This window comes from Egretta garzetta, unplaced genomic scaffold, assembly GCF_000687185.1.
Source record: "Egretta garzetta isolate BGI_Z169 unplaced genomic scaffold, ASM68718v1 scaffold87, whole genome shotgun sequence".
In the NCBI taxonomy this organism is placed as follows: Eukaryota; Metazoa; Chordata; class Aves; order Pelecaniformes; family Ardeidae; genus Egretta; species Egretta garzetta.
The window spans coordinates 1,582,901-1,599,094 of NW_009260286.1; positions in this window are offsets into that span (position 1 = coordinate 1,582,901).

Here is a 16,194-nt window from a genome sequence, read left to right on the forward strand (position 1 = left end):
GGCTGTCTGCGGGGGGAGGGACCCCAGGCGGGAGCAGGGGAAGAGTATGAGGAGTCCTCCCCCTGAGGAGGGAGGAGCCGCAGAACCAACATGTGATTAACTGACCCCAACCCCCATTCCTCATGCCCCTGGGCCACTCGAAGTGGGGAGGAGGTAGAGAATTTGTGAGTGAAGTTGAGGCCAGGAAGAAGGGAGGGGTGGGGTGAAGGTGTTTTAAGATTTAGGGGGGGGTTATCCTCTTCTACTCTGATTTGATTGGTAATAAGTTAAACTACTTTTATCAAGTTGAGTCTGTTTTGCCCATGATGGTAACTGGCAAATGATTTTTCCCTGTCCTTATCTCTACCCATGAGCCTTTTGATAGATTCTTCTCTCCCCTGTCCTGTTGAAGAGGGGAGTGATAGAGCAGCTTTGGTGGGCACCTGGAGTCCAGCCAGGGTCAACCCATCATACAACCCCACCATGAAATAACAGCGTGCAGGTAGGTAACTGGGAAAAGAGATATGCAGGGTGGAGCACATACTGCTTTGCGTGTTCTTCTTACTGATCCACATAGATCCACCTGAACGTTGACTCCTATACCTAGAAACAACCTGGACAGGACTGGACATAAGCAAAGCACAAGGTCCTGACTTTTCAGACTCTTTTCATGGAACGGCTTCACTACCTAGCTGTATTTGCTGGACCCTAGCCTTTATGGTGGCACTTTTTGCAGGTTAACATCAGAAAAATAAAGCACATTTATAATATTGTTGGTAATATTTTACTGGGTTATACTTAGTTATAAAGATGTGAAATTGTGTTGATAAACATGTAGGCAAGTTTCAGGCTGCGCTTCTTTAAAGGAACTTTACCCTAAGAAAGAGTTTGTAACTGAGTGCTTTTGAAATACTGCCAATGAGCATGTTTGCATGAAATAAAACTTGGAGTTCAGTAATGTAGTTTTAGTGACACTTTATATCATGTGTACATATGAGGAGACTCACTTCTTTTAGTCTAAGAGCTCAATATATTTAGAATCATAGAATCATTTAGGTTGGAAAAGACCTTTAAGATCATCGAGTCCAACTGAAAGACCTTTTAAGATCATCAGGTCCAACCATTAACCTAACACTGCCAAGTCCACCACTAAACCATGTCCCTAAGTCCCACATCTACACTTCTTCAAACACCTGCAGGGATGGGGACTCAACCACTTCCCTGGGCAGCCTGTTTGGGCAGCCTGTTCCTTAAACATAGGCACCTAGTCACAACTGAGACACCCCAAAATCCTCTGATTTTCAGCTGCTGTTCCAAGTGTGCGCAGGTGTCCTACAAGTGCTGTATCCTATCTGCCACCTCCATTCAGATACTCAGTTTCAGATACTGTTGAAGGATTCAAACACCTTTAGATACCCTTGTTTAAACAACTGAATTGAAGTCTTTATGAAATCTTACTGTCCACCTTGGACTTTTTAGTGAAGATCTTTCAATAGATAATGGAGAGAGATAGTTACTAATGGTGGAGACAGCCCCACACTCATAGTCATCTCAACCAACTGTAGCCACTTCCAGTGCCAGACATGTCCATCTGAGATGGTCACTCCAGGGTCCATCAATAGCCACTGTAGAGAAATGGGCAGTTTTAAGAAGAGATTGTTTTTTCCTACATTTTACTGTCTAGATGACATGAAACAATAAATCCCATCCTAGATATTTAACTTCTAAAAACCTTTAAAATTAGGTAATGAATCCTACACATACTGTTTCAAAAGAATAAACTTTCCTCCATATGCACACACATCTCCCACTGGTTGAGCTCAGTACAGAAAAAATGCAGATTCAAGGCCTCAGATTACACTGATTACAGAATATTCACATAATGAAGTTTTAACAATACATTTACTGAATGTAAATTCTCAAGGTGTAAGTAGGATCTGTGTTCCAGCTTTGTCTACAGGGGTGAATTTCACCTTATGGATGGAATCTTGATTATACAGCTCCACACAGCTGTGGGATGAGAATTATGTCATTAATGGTGAGCACTCAAATCCTAACTTGTAGCCGTGGATGCACACCTGCCATGCAGTAATGGGAGTGAATTTTCTCTTAGCATGCACGTATGGGCTAATGTGGAGCACACTGTGAATCTTTCTCTTCCCATTGGCTGTAAGAAAAGGATGGTGGAAAAAAAGTAATGCCTTTATTGCAAATTTTGCTAGTGCTAGTCTTCATCTGCCTTCTTAATTAGTCCTGCTGTGTGGTTGAGATGCCACATAGGCTGTCATGCCACAGTGAAGACCTATAGATTATAATATAGCAATTATATTATTTAGCTTCACACATTCCTGCATGAATGACTACTAGCATTTATATTTGGCAAACATGTGGCTGCTGTTTTTAATGACTGAAGCTTACTTGTTTAGGTACGGTTGGCCTATTCTCCTTTCCAGTCCCCCCCCAGGTGACACAGCCATGAGTGCAACAACAAAGGTGAAAGGGGAGCAGTGACTGAACTCAAGTAATTTTTATAATGATCTTTTAATATATCATATACTTTTGGGATTCAAGTTCACAGGTGTAACTACTAAAAAAATTGAATTAAATTTTTGAATCTGGGTCTTTATTACTGAAGTTCAGGTGTTCCTGACAAGGTTATTAAGCATGCTTTTCTGGATATGTCTTCTGAACTCTATCACTTCCAGTAGTCTCAAATATGAATGAGATATTTGAACATTACTATTATTTCTGATTTTCACCTACCACATTTTTGGCACTGGAATGAATAATTTATGGGTCCGCTTTTGCCATTGAGGGAAGAGATTTCCTTTCTTATCTGGCATATTGTGGTGTGTAATTTCAGACTCACACAGTCTCGTACTCATTGTTAAAATGTTATTGTCCAGCTACCGAGCAAATCTCTTCTGTGAACTTTGACATTCAGCTTTTAACAGCGTGAGAGGATCCTCACGACTGAGTAGACTGTGAACAGCCAACAAAGAATTATACACATCAAGAATTCATAAAGATATGCAATAAAGTTTATCAGAAACTCAGAGTTACCACTTTTTTATCAAAACTGGCTAAATAAAGATTTCAATATGAGCAATATTCTTATGGGATCAGTGAAGTCTTTTGTTGATTTCAGGAAGTCAGGTTTAGTCATTGTGACTGTCATTCGCATATATCCATGTATGTTAGCGCAGGATTTGTGTTTTTATTTTAACTTTTTCCCCCACTAGGAGAAAGCAACATTGAAACTAGAACATCACAAATCATCTTCCTAAAATCCAAGGAAAGGGAAGAGAGCGAGCTCCAGTTCATATACGTAGCAACCATGCACTGAGAGTATCTGCCTCAGAGTATTACAGGTTTCTGTCCTTTTTCATTTCTCTTTAAACTATTCATTAATTTTCTGATTCTCCAGATTCCTTGGGATTATGTGCGAAGCTCTGTTTTATTGCATCTGTAACAGTAGACTACAAAAGGGTGAAGGTTGTGAATTCAATGTTAAATATCATCTTGGGTTACAAATATTCTTCCCTGCTTCTGCTTCCAAATCTATGTTTCCCTCTGAGCTTTTCAAGCTATTCGAGTTACATTACTCTTTTTTTTACTTGGTTGCATCCTCAACATGCCATCCATCTACCAGAAATGAGATACTAAATGTGACATAAAAGAGAAGATTTAATCAAATCAACAAGTTGTACACAAGTCTGAACTGCCAAATCATGTGTTTGTGTTATGTTGTATTATAGGACCTATCCTTTGTCCATCTTTATGAATCATCTCATTGAATCTTCATTGAATCATCTCTAAAATGAAAAAAGTAAATTTGAATACTATAAAAATAACACTATCTGCCTTTAGAAGCCTAATTCAATTTCATATTTCAGTGAATTAGTTTAAATAACACTTTAAAGGTGAGAATGTGACTTTTAAAAACACTAAAATCTTTGATATATTTTAGCCACCTTTCTAAAATCTTCTAAATAAGATGTTTCCTTTTCTTTGGTTTGATATCTTTGATTTAATTAGTTTCTTTAGCTTAATCTTTCACTTTAGAATATCCTTTAAAAATAAATCTATTTCATTTTGATGTAAGCATATACTATTTCAGTCTGCTCCAAATTAGTCTCCTATGAATATTCCAGTCCATGTAAAATTTCAAAACTTTTCCTTGATTGTGAATAAAAATGACAGTTTTTCAACTTTTAAAAAGTACTGCAAGTATATAAATTTACTTTTTCATCCCACTCCTTTTTCGTGTGTTGTAATTAAAGGGTTACCATCTGTTCAGTGGGTTTCTTCTTCCATCCTTTTTCCTACTATCAAGTAGTCCAGAATGACTAGCAAGTATTAGACATCCATCTACTGGGTGTTTGTAATCAGGTGAGGTGAAATTCATCCTATTCCTGTAGGAAGGGGAGAATATCCTATTCAGGTGAGGGAGAAGCCTGTGGTATGACAGAGCAGAATGTGGTCAGTGGATTTGGCTTCTGTTCTCTCCTAGACAGAACTCATAGATTTGGTCGTGGGATCCACCCATGTTTCCTAGCCAGGGGCAATCATTAGCAGCATAAGGAAGTTTCTGTGGAAGAAAGAGGTTAAATACATAGACCTTCACTGCTTCAAATATCCACCTTGTGAGGACTCCTGAAAAGGAACAAGGATTTGTGGTAGAGCCAGGCCAGCAAATGACGGGCAGAAAGGGGTGTAGAAAGTTACAGAGGAGCAGCAGGCATAGAGAGGAATTCTCGGAAAAGTTACCAAAGGACCCATGTTTGGTTTTGTGACCTTATGCTAAATCACGCCGTCTTGACTTGTTAATATGGATTTGCCTGATCCATACTGACAGACATTAACAGGGGATCAAGCACCTGGGAATCCATGTGGAGGCATCAGCATTTCACAGAAGGTCACTGTTTTCCCCACCAGGTATCCACACAGTGTATTTGGTGACTGACTCGCTTATCTAGCCCGCAAAGGAGACAGCAAAAGTCTCCTTCATTCCTCCACTGTCTCCACTTGTACATCATTCTTCAAGCACCTGCATTTGAAGAAAAAAACCACTTGAGATGAACCTTATTTTTGTTCTTTATAATTTCAGTACCGTTTTTCCAAAGAAAGGAATGAACTGACTTTATACGGTTTTGCAGTCATGGAGTCTTTTTGAAGGATGAAAAAAAGAGGGAGTGTTTGTGTGCATGTATATGTGTGTGTGTGTTTTAATGTGCATGTACAAAACACAGAAGACTGAAAGCTAAATGAATATGTATGCAACACTGTACAGTGACATCCAATTGATATTTGTACAAATTAATTCCAAGTGAGTGGTACAGTCTTCCACGTCATGGGTTACTGATGCGCGTGCTCTTCCATGGTCATAACATTTTCTTCCTACATCTCCCATTTGCTATGTGTATCTATCAGCTGGGTATCCAGTAAAAACTGTTATTTAAATTGCTTATTTGTTTTGCTGGTTAGTGGGCCTTAATGACCTAAGGACAGAGGAGCCACACAGTGCTCTCTGATTTTTGCTGTAATGGTAAATATAAAAGCCTCGAGTTGACAAGAATCATCTCACTTCCTCTATGTAAGATGATATGCAGCCCTTCACTGTCACAAAAAAAAAAAAGAAAATAAAAGAAAAAAAAATTGCTTTGGGGGTCTGATCCTGCAAATGTTGAACCTTCCCTGGGATGAGTTCAGTGCTCGTCATTCCCCTTGAGCTCCAGTGCCTAGGAACTTCTCACAGGCAGCTGGTAATACTGTTGAGGAACACGGAGTGTTGCTTTGCAAAAATGAAAAGGACAGTGTTATTTACCAGATCCCTAACAATGTATGATATTGCTTAATATGATATCCATTCCAACTGCTGAGAAAATTTAGGTAGGCAGAATGCAATTTCTCAAATTGGAATTTGGCCAAGACACTGGGGATATACTCTTGTTACAAGGGCAATGACATATTTAATCCTGCCTGAAGACAACAATCCTTTGTAATAGCTGCTTCCTAATACTTTTTTTCCAATGCTGTTTTTGAAAACACTCCTCAGTAGTGCCCCAATTAAAAATAAAAGCAAGATCAAAATTTTAAAAAAAAGGAGATTTATAATTTCACAGCTTAGTTATATGAATATATGTTTTTTACATAGTACTCAGCTAGTGTTGTGTTTCCTGCCCTATTGTGAGGCAGTAGTTATCCAGCAGCTTGAAGCTCGGAATTTCCATTTTGTGTGAAATCATATTTCCAGCTTCTTCTCTTTTCTGAAATACAGTAAGAAGACAACATATAGAACCTTCTAACGGAATAAGGAACTCAAAGAAAAAAAAAATGTTTTCCAGGTATCTGGATCAAAGCAAAAAATTTCATGTTCTTGAGTCAAATGTAACATTTTGGTTTCTTGGCTGAAATTAAGTTGAATATTATGTTCAGACCATTCTCTGTGTCGGCCTGAATCTGCAGAGCCATATGAGAATAAAACCTCTGAGTCACCTGTATTTCCCTTTTTCCCAAGTTTTAAGTTAGTGTTAAGCAACATTTCGGAAAATGGATTTTCATTTTTGCCTGCTGGCACAAATGATCTAACTTGGCTTGGCTCAGCCATAGCCTATGAGCCCCAGGTCTCTCCTTTCCAGTCTTGGACATGGCTCCATCCAGACCTGTTTTACTTTAGGTTTGGACAGGAGCAGAAGGCATTACTGTTGCTACAACGGCATTTTTGTACAGTCGTATCACTTCCATTCCTTCTTTCACAGTATTTTTTGACACTGAGAGCACATTTGGGCCTTTTCAGGCCCCAAGGGATTGGGCAGTCACCTATATTAGTGAAACGAAGATACAAAGGATCAAATACATGAATGTTCTTCAGTGTTCAACTATTCAATATATCGATGTCCCCTTAGAAAGGGCTGTGGGCCATAAAAAAACCCAAAAAAACACATAATGAATTTCCGTTCTAGTTGAAAAAACAATTGGACAGCTATGATGAATCATCTCCTATAAAAAGAGAAAATAGTGTAACTTTTGGATCATTTCCAGATCAGACACAGCACTGCTGCTCTAAGAAGGCTGTGAGCTGGAGAGGTATTTTGGGGGGTACTGACGTGTAAACAAATCCACTGAGCATCACCCTCTGCTCTGGACTTCTCAGCATTAGAATTGCCATACGACAGAGCTCTCCAAGCAGAGACAGGGAAATAAACAAACCGTTGATACGTTGCAAGCTGCTGAGTTTATTCGGGGTGGAATTGTGTCTAACGAAATCAAGTCCTGCAGCCTGTGTCCGTCATCCACCTGCCTGAAGGAAACAATCTTTGTGCACTTTTTTTTCCTTTTTTTTTTTTTCCCCCTGTGAATGCTGTCTTGTTAGTGCTGTGGGCAAAGCCTGCAGCTGAAATTGCTTTGTGGTGTCACTTGGTTTGATTACACCATGACACTTGCCGCTGATTGGATGTGAGGAGAGATCTGATTGATACCTTGAGTCCACCTCTGTTGTCATTTGATCTAGGTGATGCTACTGTGAAAGTGGAATAATGCTGAGGAATCTAATCAGCGGAAAGTCACAAAGTGTGAAGGCGTGTAGGTTAACTCCAGATGTTCTTGTTTCTGAATCTGGGCACAGGGCTCTAATGATGGACAATAAACCACACCTAGTGTCTCAGTAATTTTTATCCTTTTCTGAGAGGACAGGCTTGATTTTTGCTGTCACTTTGTATGCATCCAATTCAGAAGCAACTCCAGTAAAGCCAAACAGATAAGCTTTCACGTGCTGAAGTCAGTATAAAACTGGTTAAAGGAAGGAAATATAAAAACTGTAACTCTACACTGTGTCTAAAAAATCATACATACACAGATTTACTACTTTTTGACAAGGTAAAGCTAATGCAAAGAGATGATATTGCAGTTTTAAGTTAAACTTCAATTTTACATAAGCCATTAACTTATATAAGCTTATCAACCTGACTTCTTTTGAACTGTTTGAACAGTGGAATTATCTTCTGTAAGAAATTTTGAAATTACTTGCTTTTCTGAACCCACTTGAAAAAAAATAAAAATATTAAAAGTTTATTGAAAAAAAAAAAAGCTATAAAGCCCTTCTGACTTTAAAATCTTGGAATGAAAAAGTCAGTATTTTTACCAGAGTTGAATTTGTTGTATTAAACTGGACTTTTAGAAAAGTTGTACATTGATTCTCCCAAAAGGAAAATAGAAGAATTTTACTGAATCCTGTAGGAATACTATGTTTTGGTAAAACACCTGCAGGTGGGAAAAAACCTATTGATCTCTGAAACTTATAATTCTCCAGCATTTTTATTAATACACACTTTTAATAATGCAAGAGCCTATACTTGTTGGAATCACTGTGCAGGTATGAAATGATGCTCCTAAGACAGCTTAGCACTATTATACACATGTAAGTATTAATACACATATTAAGTACTAAACCATCCAATTAAAATTATCTATTTAAAGTAACTCGGTAAACAAATGGGAATTCTGGAATTAGAAACTCTAGATATACTAGTTCCCAAATGGGTTTCCATGCTTCGTGTGTGTGTGTGTGTGTGTATGCAGATATATGTGTGAGTTTCTACATTAATGATGATAGCTAACAGCTACAGGTATGTATAGAAAATGTAGCAGAAAAAATCCTTGCATGAGTAGAGCATCTCCCGTCACTGTAACAACTTCAGTCTACCCTGTATTTGTTTCCAAACAGATTACTAAATCTCTGCAAAACAAAGACAGATGAATTTGTTTTGATGCCTAATTATTTGGAAAAGAGGGTGATAAGCAAGGAGTTGAAATGGAAGTGGGAGAAACTTCTGAGGGTTCAGAAATTTAAGGAAAATAGTATCTGACACAACTCCCCCCCCCCAAATCTTTGTGTTACTTATAAATGATCTGTAATTGTGAAATAATCATAGAAATGGAAAAAGAAAAGAACCAGAAGCACTCAGTCCACATACTAATCACTTCTGAATCACAGAGCTACCTTTGAATTTGATATTTAATGATGGATGGATGAACAATTATATTTTCTGGCCTAAAGAGACCAATTTTTTCCTCCATGGTTTTATATAGAGCTCATTCTATATATTTTTGTTCTGAAGTTCACAAAGAATTCAATTATTCAAGAAATATTTTAAATAAAAATAAATAATTATTTATTTAGAATTCTGCCATGCAAGTGGCTATCTGGTGCATAGAAATACATGCAGTAAATAAACATAAGAAAATCCGTTAAGTCTTTTTAACATTAAATCCCTCTAGTGCTTTCTGTTTATGGAATAAATCAGTTTTTCGGAAGTTCAACAGGGTCTGTTCTGCTCTTGGGTGCTATTACCTGCTCAGTATTGATCTTGCTTTTCTCTTTGGTGTGGTAACCATTACTGTAAAATACTAGTAATTACTCAAGGCTGAATTTGTGTCTTTGACCACTCATCATGAGATCAGCTTCTCCTGTGCTGTTCAGCATGTTGCTCAAAGATTTATTTGGAATGATATCTCCACTGAAAAAATTCATCTTGTTGATGCAAAAGCTCTGCCTATAATGAAGATTAAATTCATTTTCTATTTACTTTTGCAGGATATTTTTGGTGGCAAAAGATACCTCTTCAGCTGAGGAAAAGTTACAAGATTAGTAAAGGGAATAAAAATGTATAATGATAAGGCCTTGTATGGGTCAGAGGCCTCAGAAATGCCCAGGTATTATTTCTGTGAGTGAAAAAGAACCTACACTTAGCAACCTGCTCAAGTCAGGAAACCTATTGAGTGTTGCACTAAGTTCTGATTTGAAAAGGCATTGATCAGACTCAGTGCTAATTCTTTCGCTGCGTTTTATGGGAGTGGGATAGGTTCTCTTCCCATTGAGCTGATGGTAGCTCTGCCATTGATTTCATTTGGAGTAATAGCATCAGCCCAAGTGTCTGTTGCAGGACAATAAAGTACAGTTTATTTAAGTGCATGAGAGGATTTTATGAGACAGCAAAGCACATGGGCTGTAGAGAGTAGAAGCAGCAAATAAACCAGACAAGTAAGACAAACAATTCCAGGCTTTGTTTGTTGCAGTCCACCATCCTTCTGTATCTGTTGATTACAAATCCCAGCTTTTTAATCTCTTCAGCGTTAACTGCCCACACCAGTACTTCTTTATTCAATCCATGTTCCTTGTCTAAATACTTCTTTTCTTCCTAAAGATATTTGCCATGTTTTTACTCCTGGGAAGTTTTGGTTGTTTTGGGTTTGGGTTGCTTTTTTTTGTAGCTTGTTGGGTTATTCCCCTTTCCATGTCATCAGGCCATGCTACCTGATTTTTCTCAATCATCCAGCTACTCTCATAGCAGTGTTCCACCTGTGCTCACTATTATTTTAACAGGTATTTCAATATACTGATTTACTCTGTGAAACAATCCTAATCATCATGCTAAGCTTTTTCTTTTCAACTGTATACATCAGTTCTTCTGCTTTGTTATTCCCTCAGGAAGAACCTGAGGGCCTGATTTAAAGTTGCCTCGGGGCTTCAGGAACTTTCATTATTACCAAATTGCACTTCCTTTCCTTTCATTTTCTTGTTGTCAGTGATAAAAGTGTGCATTAGAATTTTGTTGTTACTCATCACTGATCTACTAAATTTAAAACTGTAAATGTTGAATAGCTTTTAAAATCCACTACCACAAGAATTATTTTGTTCATTCACAGGTACAGTGCCTAAAAAATAGAAATAAAATATAATAAATAAAATAAATAATAATGTGAAATAAATAAATAAAAACGTATCTTAGAGAACCTTCAGTTGAAAGGGAACAGAGAACTACAGTATAGCAAAATATGAAGAGTTGCCTAAGAGTATCACAGAAATTAGAAACAGATACTGATATGCAAGAAATATATATCATCTGGGCTGCATCAAGAGAAGTGTGGCCAGCAGGTCAAGGGAGGTGATTCTGCCCCTTTACTCTGCTCTGGTGAGACCTCACCTGGAGTACTGCATCCAACTCTGGAGTCTTCAGCACAAGAAGGACATGGAACTGTTGGAGCGGATCCTACTAAAATGATCCGAGGGGCTGGAGCACCTCTCTTATGAGGACAGGCTGAGAGAGTTGGGATTGTTCAGCTTGGAGAAGAGAAGGCTGTGGGGAGACCTGATTGCGGCCTTTCAGTACCTAAAGGGGGCCTATAGGAAAATCTTTTTAGTAGGGTCAGCTGTGACAGGACAAGGGGTAATGGTTTTAAACTAAAACAGGGTAGGTTTAGGCTGGATTTAATGAAGAAATTCTTTACAATAAGAGTAGTGAAACACTGGAATGGGTTGCCCAGAGAGGTAGTGGAGGCCCCATCCCTGGAAACATTCAAGGCCAGGTTGGATGGGGCTGTGAGCAACCTGATCTAGTTAGCAGTGTCCCTGCTCACTGCGGTGGGGTTGGACTAGATGACCTCTAGGGGTCCCTTCCAACCCAAAACATTCTATGATCCTATGATTCTATCATTTTCCCCTTTAATATGTTTGGATTACTGAAATATCTTTAATTGGCATTAGGGATATACCTACCTTTTATGAAATTCTAACAAAAATATGCAGAAACCCAAAAAACTCTCTTTCTTAAGGAGATGACAATCAGTTTTCTAGGGAAGTTAGATTTTACTTGGTCACTAACAATAAAAAGGGAAGGAAAACTCTGTAATCGAGAGTAAATTTCCCTCTTGGTCTTTCCTACTTATAATTGGCATTATATTCTTTCATACAGCCTTCTGGGGTTTGGGTTTGGTTTTTAATTTTTTTTTTATTGTGATTAATTCAGGTAATTCTTCATTATTAGAATTTATATTCCTAGTCAAGTTGTGCATTGTAGTACTTTTATCATTCTTGTTTTCAGTTTTACCAGCCTAATCTCTTTTTCAAATATGCATTTTGTTTTGTCCTCAACAATGCTTGAATGATGGTTTTTTTGCCCTTCTTAGGAATAAGCAAAAAATATTATCTCCAGTAAAAAAATAAACTGAAAATCCAGGAAAGGAAAAATGTTGCGTTGCTTTCTTTTTTTTTCATATTTCTTTTCGCATAATTTTTTTCTTTTATTTTTCCATAAATATTTTCCCATGATCATAGTATAAGTCAGTAAGAAACAAGGAAAACAGCACTCCTCATATTATCTCACGGAGTGCTTTCAGTGTCAGATAGACAGTGATAGAATCATAATGGGAACAATATGGGGTAGCATTGGTGGAAATATGAACAGATATGGATAATTAATTGTAATAGCAGTACCACAATTACTTTCAGCCTACTTAGTTGTTGCAAATATGGCCCAACATTTATGTTTTTTTCTGTTGCTGAAAACTTTAAATTATATTCTGTACAATATATTAAGTTAATCAAGCTGTTTTGCCCTCACTCATGTTGAGGTATCAGCAGAGCTCACTCTGAAAATCTTTGGGCCAAAATTATGAAATAACTTCACAACATCATGTAGGTTTCTTTGAATCCCAGAAGTAAGGAACTGTAAATAAAGTTATGATAATATTACAGCAGCTTAATTTTCAAATGGCTTATTCATGCAGCAGTAAAGAAATGGTGGAAAATTTAAAAAGAAAAGCTCTGGGGAAAAACAGGTATCAGTTTTAAGAAAGATCCATTTGAACTAGACAACCTGTACTACATTAAATCAGTCCAGTGTCCACTTCAGAAATTATTACCAGCTACAAATGGCTTTGCCAAAAATACTTTATCCTCTTCCCTACTTCTTGTACAAAGTGTTTGAGAACACCACAGTTCCATCTCCTTCTGTCTTAACAAGGTATCATGTAATGCAGTACTAAAGCTGTTTGCAGTGATCTAGCAGAAGTTCCTTGAAGAATCCTGGGAGAATGGTGCTCACGCTCTTGCATACCTAGTAGTACCTTTGAGCACATTTAACTACAGGACATTATTAACATATTGAAGGAGCTGGTGAATTGAACAAAGTGTACTGACATAAATCAGCATACTGTAATCTTCCTTTCAGAATAACAAAGAGGGTCACGAACAATTGTACCTTAGTGTCTTGATGTGTTTATTAGGTTTTCTTTCTATAACTGTAAAATTATTAGAAGGAACCATGAGATATCATCACCACAGAGGAAAATGGTTTGAATGCATGCAATGATAGATATTCCTTATGTTATATGCCAACAAAACTATTTCCCTGTTGTAATAGGGAGCCTGCTTGAAGCAGCTGTCCAAAGATGAATCAAGATAAGCCAGAAATGAAATTAATATGAAGGAAGAAATACTACAAAGGATTAGAAAAATTTACAATATGTCCTTCAATACAGGAAGATTTCTTTCTATTATCAAGAACACTCTTAACCTTGAGGCCATCCATTTTTGTCTCCGGTTTCTGCTGTGCTTGCTTTATTTAGCAACTGGCCAAAAGGCTTCGTCTTGGTTACATTAATTATGGGTGAATCACAGGCTTGGTAGTTGTGTAAAGGATGATAATGGCTGGAGAATTGCAGCTGGATCAAGATGTGGCAGTCCACCTGCTAAGTAGCAAAGATGAACAAGAGCACATCAACCAAGTGCTTCATTCTGCAGTGGCTTCATAATTAATCTCAATCAAGATAACCTCCAAAGGCTTCAGAACTGGAATTTCCTTGTAGCTGTAAAATAAAAAAAAAAATAATAAAAAAAAAGGTGAAAAAGTAAGTTTTCCTGGCTTTAAAAGGATCAGTGAGCAATAATGCCCAAGACTGTATCTGAATTCTGTAATATTGCAGAGGAAGGTCACGTAGCAATGTTTGGACTGAAATTTAAACAGCCCATCATTTGGAAATCCCTGCATATAATGCCTCCATACTGGGACTGATTTAAAAAAGCTTGACACTAGCAATGTTAAACCTCAGAATGAGCTGGTTTCACTGGATTTTTAAATACCATTTCTTAAATAATGCATGCACAATAATTTTCACAAATATTTTCTCTATGGATCGTTCTACTAAGTTAGAACTAAAATAACTTGTCAATATTTATGGTACTCATACATGTCATGAAGAATTCTTTTAACTGTTATTGTCCATTCTGACAATAAAAACAAAATCAAGTCTAAAAATACTGTAAATTGTTTTTCTTATTATGGGACTTCTCCTTCTCAATATATTCTAGTTCTTTCTTTATTATATTTAAGGCAAAAGCAATAAAAAGCAATTGTTTTCATGAAAGATGTGACTTATATACATTCCTTCAAAATTGTATTCATGAAAACAATGCTCAGGAGATGGTTTCAAAAGCTACTATCATTACATAATTTCAAGAAACACACATCCTCTGTTTGGCTTAAATCCTGTACAGCTTGCAGATATTTACTTGATTTAACTTTACTGCTAATAGGCTTAAATGAGGTGTGTGCATGTGTGTGCACGTGTATGTGTGTGTAATATTCATTACTAATGAACATGGGCTTTTCTACTGCAACACTTGATTATAGAGAGCAATTATGCAAAGAGCATATGAGAAAGATTTTATACTTTTAATGTGAATATACAATAAACTGAAGGGAAAACATTTTCCCTGTGCTTGGTTCTGAATTGACATATTTTGAGGGATTCCCCAAATAGATAAATGGACAAATTATGAAGGAAAAAGTGGTAAAGGAAGGTTTGAAAGAATATTATTTAATTGCATCTAGGACTAGGCACCACCTTTTCTCTGGGTAGATCTGTAGTACATTACATAGGGCTAGCCTTTTGAAGAATCCATGGATATAGATAGAAGTTTGATACAATTTTAAAAATTGCCTAAATATTTAGGTCTCAGTGATTTTAATTGGAGCAGGTGTCTGAACTTCTTTTCAGAATCCTGCACATTGCATACCAGTGCTCTTTAAAATCTATCACTAGATAAAAATTTTGCATACCTTTCTTCATATGAGAAAATTATTTGAGTAGGTCCTATATATAAACATTCATCTTTTCAGAGCTGGGTCCTAGATTTTCATGTACAGTACATTTTATTAAGTGAGACAATATAAAATCTGTATTAAAAGCCAACAGATACTCATCTGATCCATAGCTCTTAGTAGACGAGCTGGGAGATCTTTGTATCAGCGTTGGGAGATCCTGGTAACGGGCAATAGGACGAGGGGAAATGGTCTGAAGTTGCACCAGGACAGGTTTAGGAAAAAAATTTTCACAGAAAGGGTTGTCAGGCACTGAAATGGGCAGACCAGGAAAGTGGTGGAGTCCCCATCCCTGGAGTTATTTAAAAGAGGGGTAGATGATGCGCTTAGGGACATGGTTTAGTGGTGGGATGGCAGGGTTAAGTTAACGGTTGGACTTGATGATCTTAAAGGTCTTTTCCAACCTAAATGATTCTATGATTCTATTATTTCCTCTGTACATTATTTATTAGTTGATCAGACATAAAATATAAACAGGAAAAGACATCTTTGTTATTTAGGATAGTGCAAATTTTAGCACCCATTATGAAAAAACAACTGGAATGTTATAATGTTTTATGATAAATAATTACCAAGTCTTCAGTTCTGGCCAGATCCTATTTGGTCAAGTTAGCCAATAAAAAAACATTAAGATTTGGATTCATCTTATAAATGCAAATGCCTACTGTATTGTCATCTGTGCATCTAGAGTCCATACGCTGCCTTTAAAATCGGTAGAGTTATGAACAAAACATCTTACTAGAACTGAGGGTGTAATTCATCTAATCCTGAATAGACTTCTAAAAAAGACTGTAGAATATTTCTGCCTATTTCTGTTCACTGACTACAAAAGTACATCCATGTGGCAAGGGTAGAAAAAAGGGTAGAAATTATATCTGATTTCTTCCTCTGACAGCAGTGGGCTACATTGCCCTAAAATAAATCTGTGACATGCATAATTAGCAGTGCTTCATGGAAGCATTTCTTTGTGATCTTGGTGCATTCCAGTTCCAGGTAAAACTCAACTGGACGGTTTTATTTTGTTTTATTTTAATCATTTACATATAGAAAATCCTTGTAACTGAATTTCTGGTCATGTGAGAAAGAACTCAGTTTATTAATTTTTATTTTTTAGGAATAAAGGACAATTCAGGAATAAGGAGAATTTATTATGGTATTATAATTCAGACTCTTCTTTTATAAAATCAAACCCTAACATTTGGGCCTAAAGTACCATGTTTGGCATTTTCTCTTTTAACTTAAAGGATACCCTTGCCAGGCAAGACAAATCACT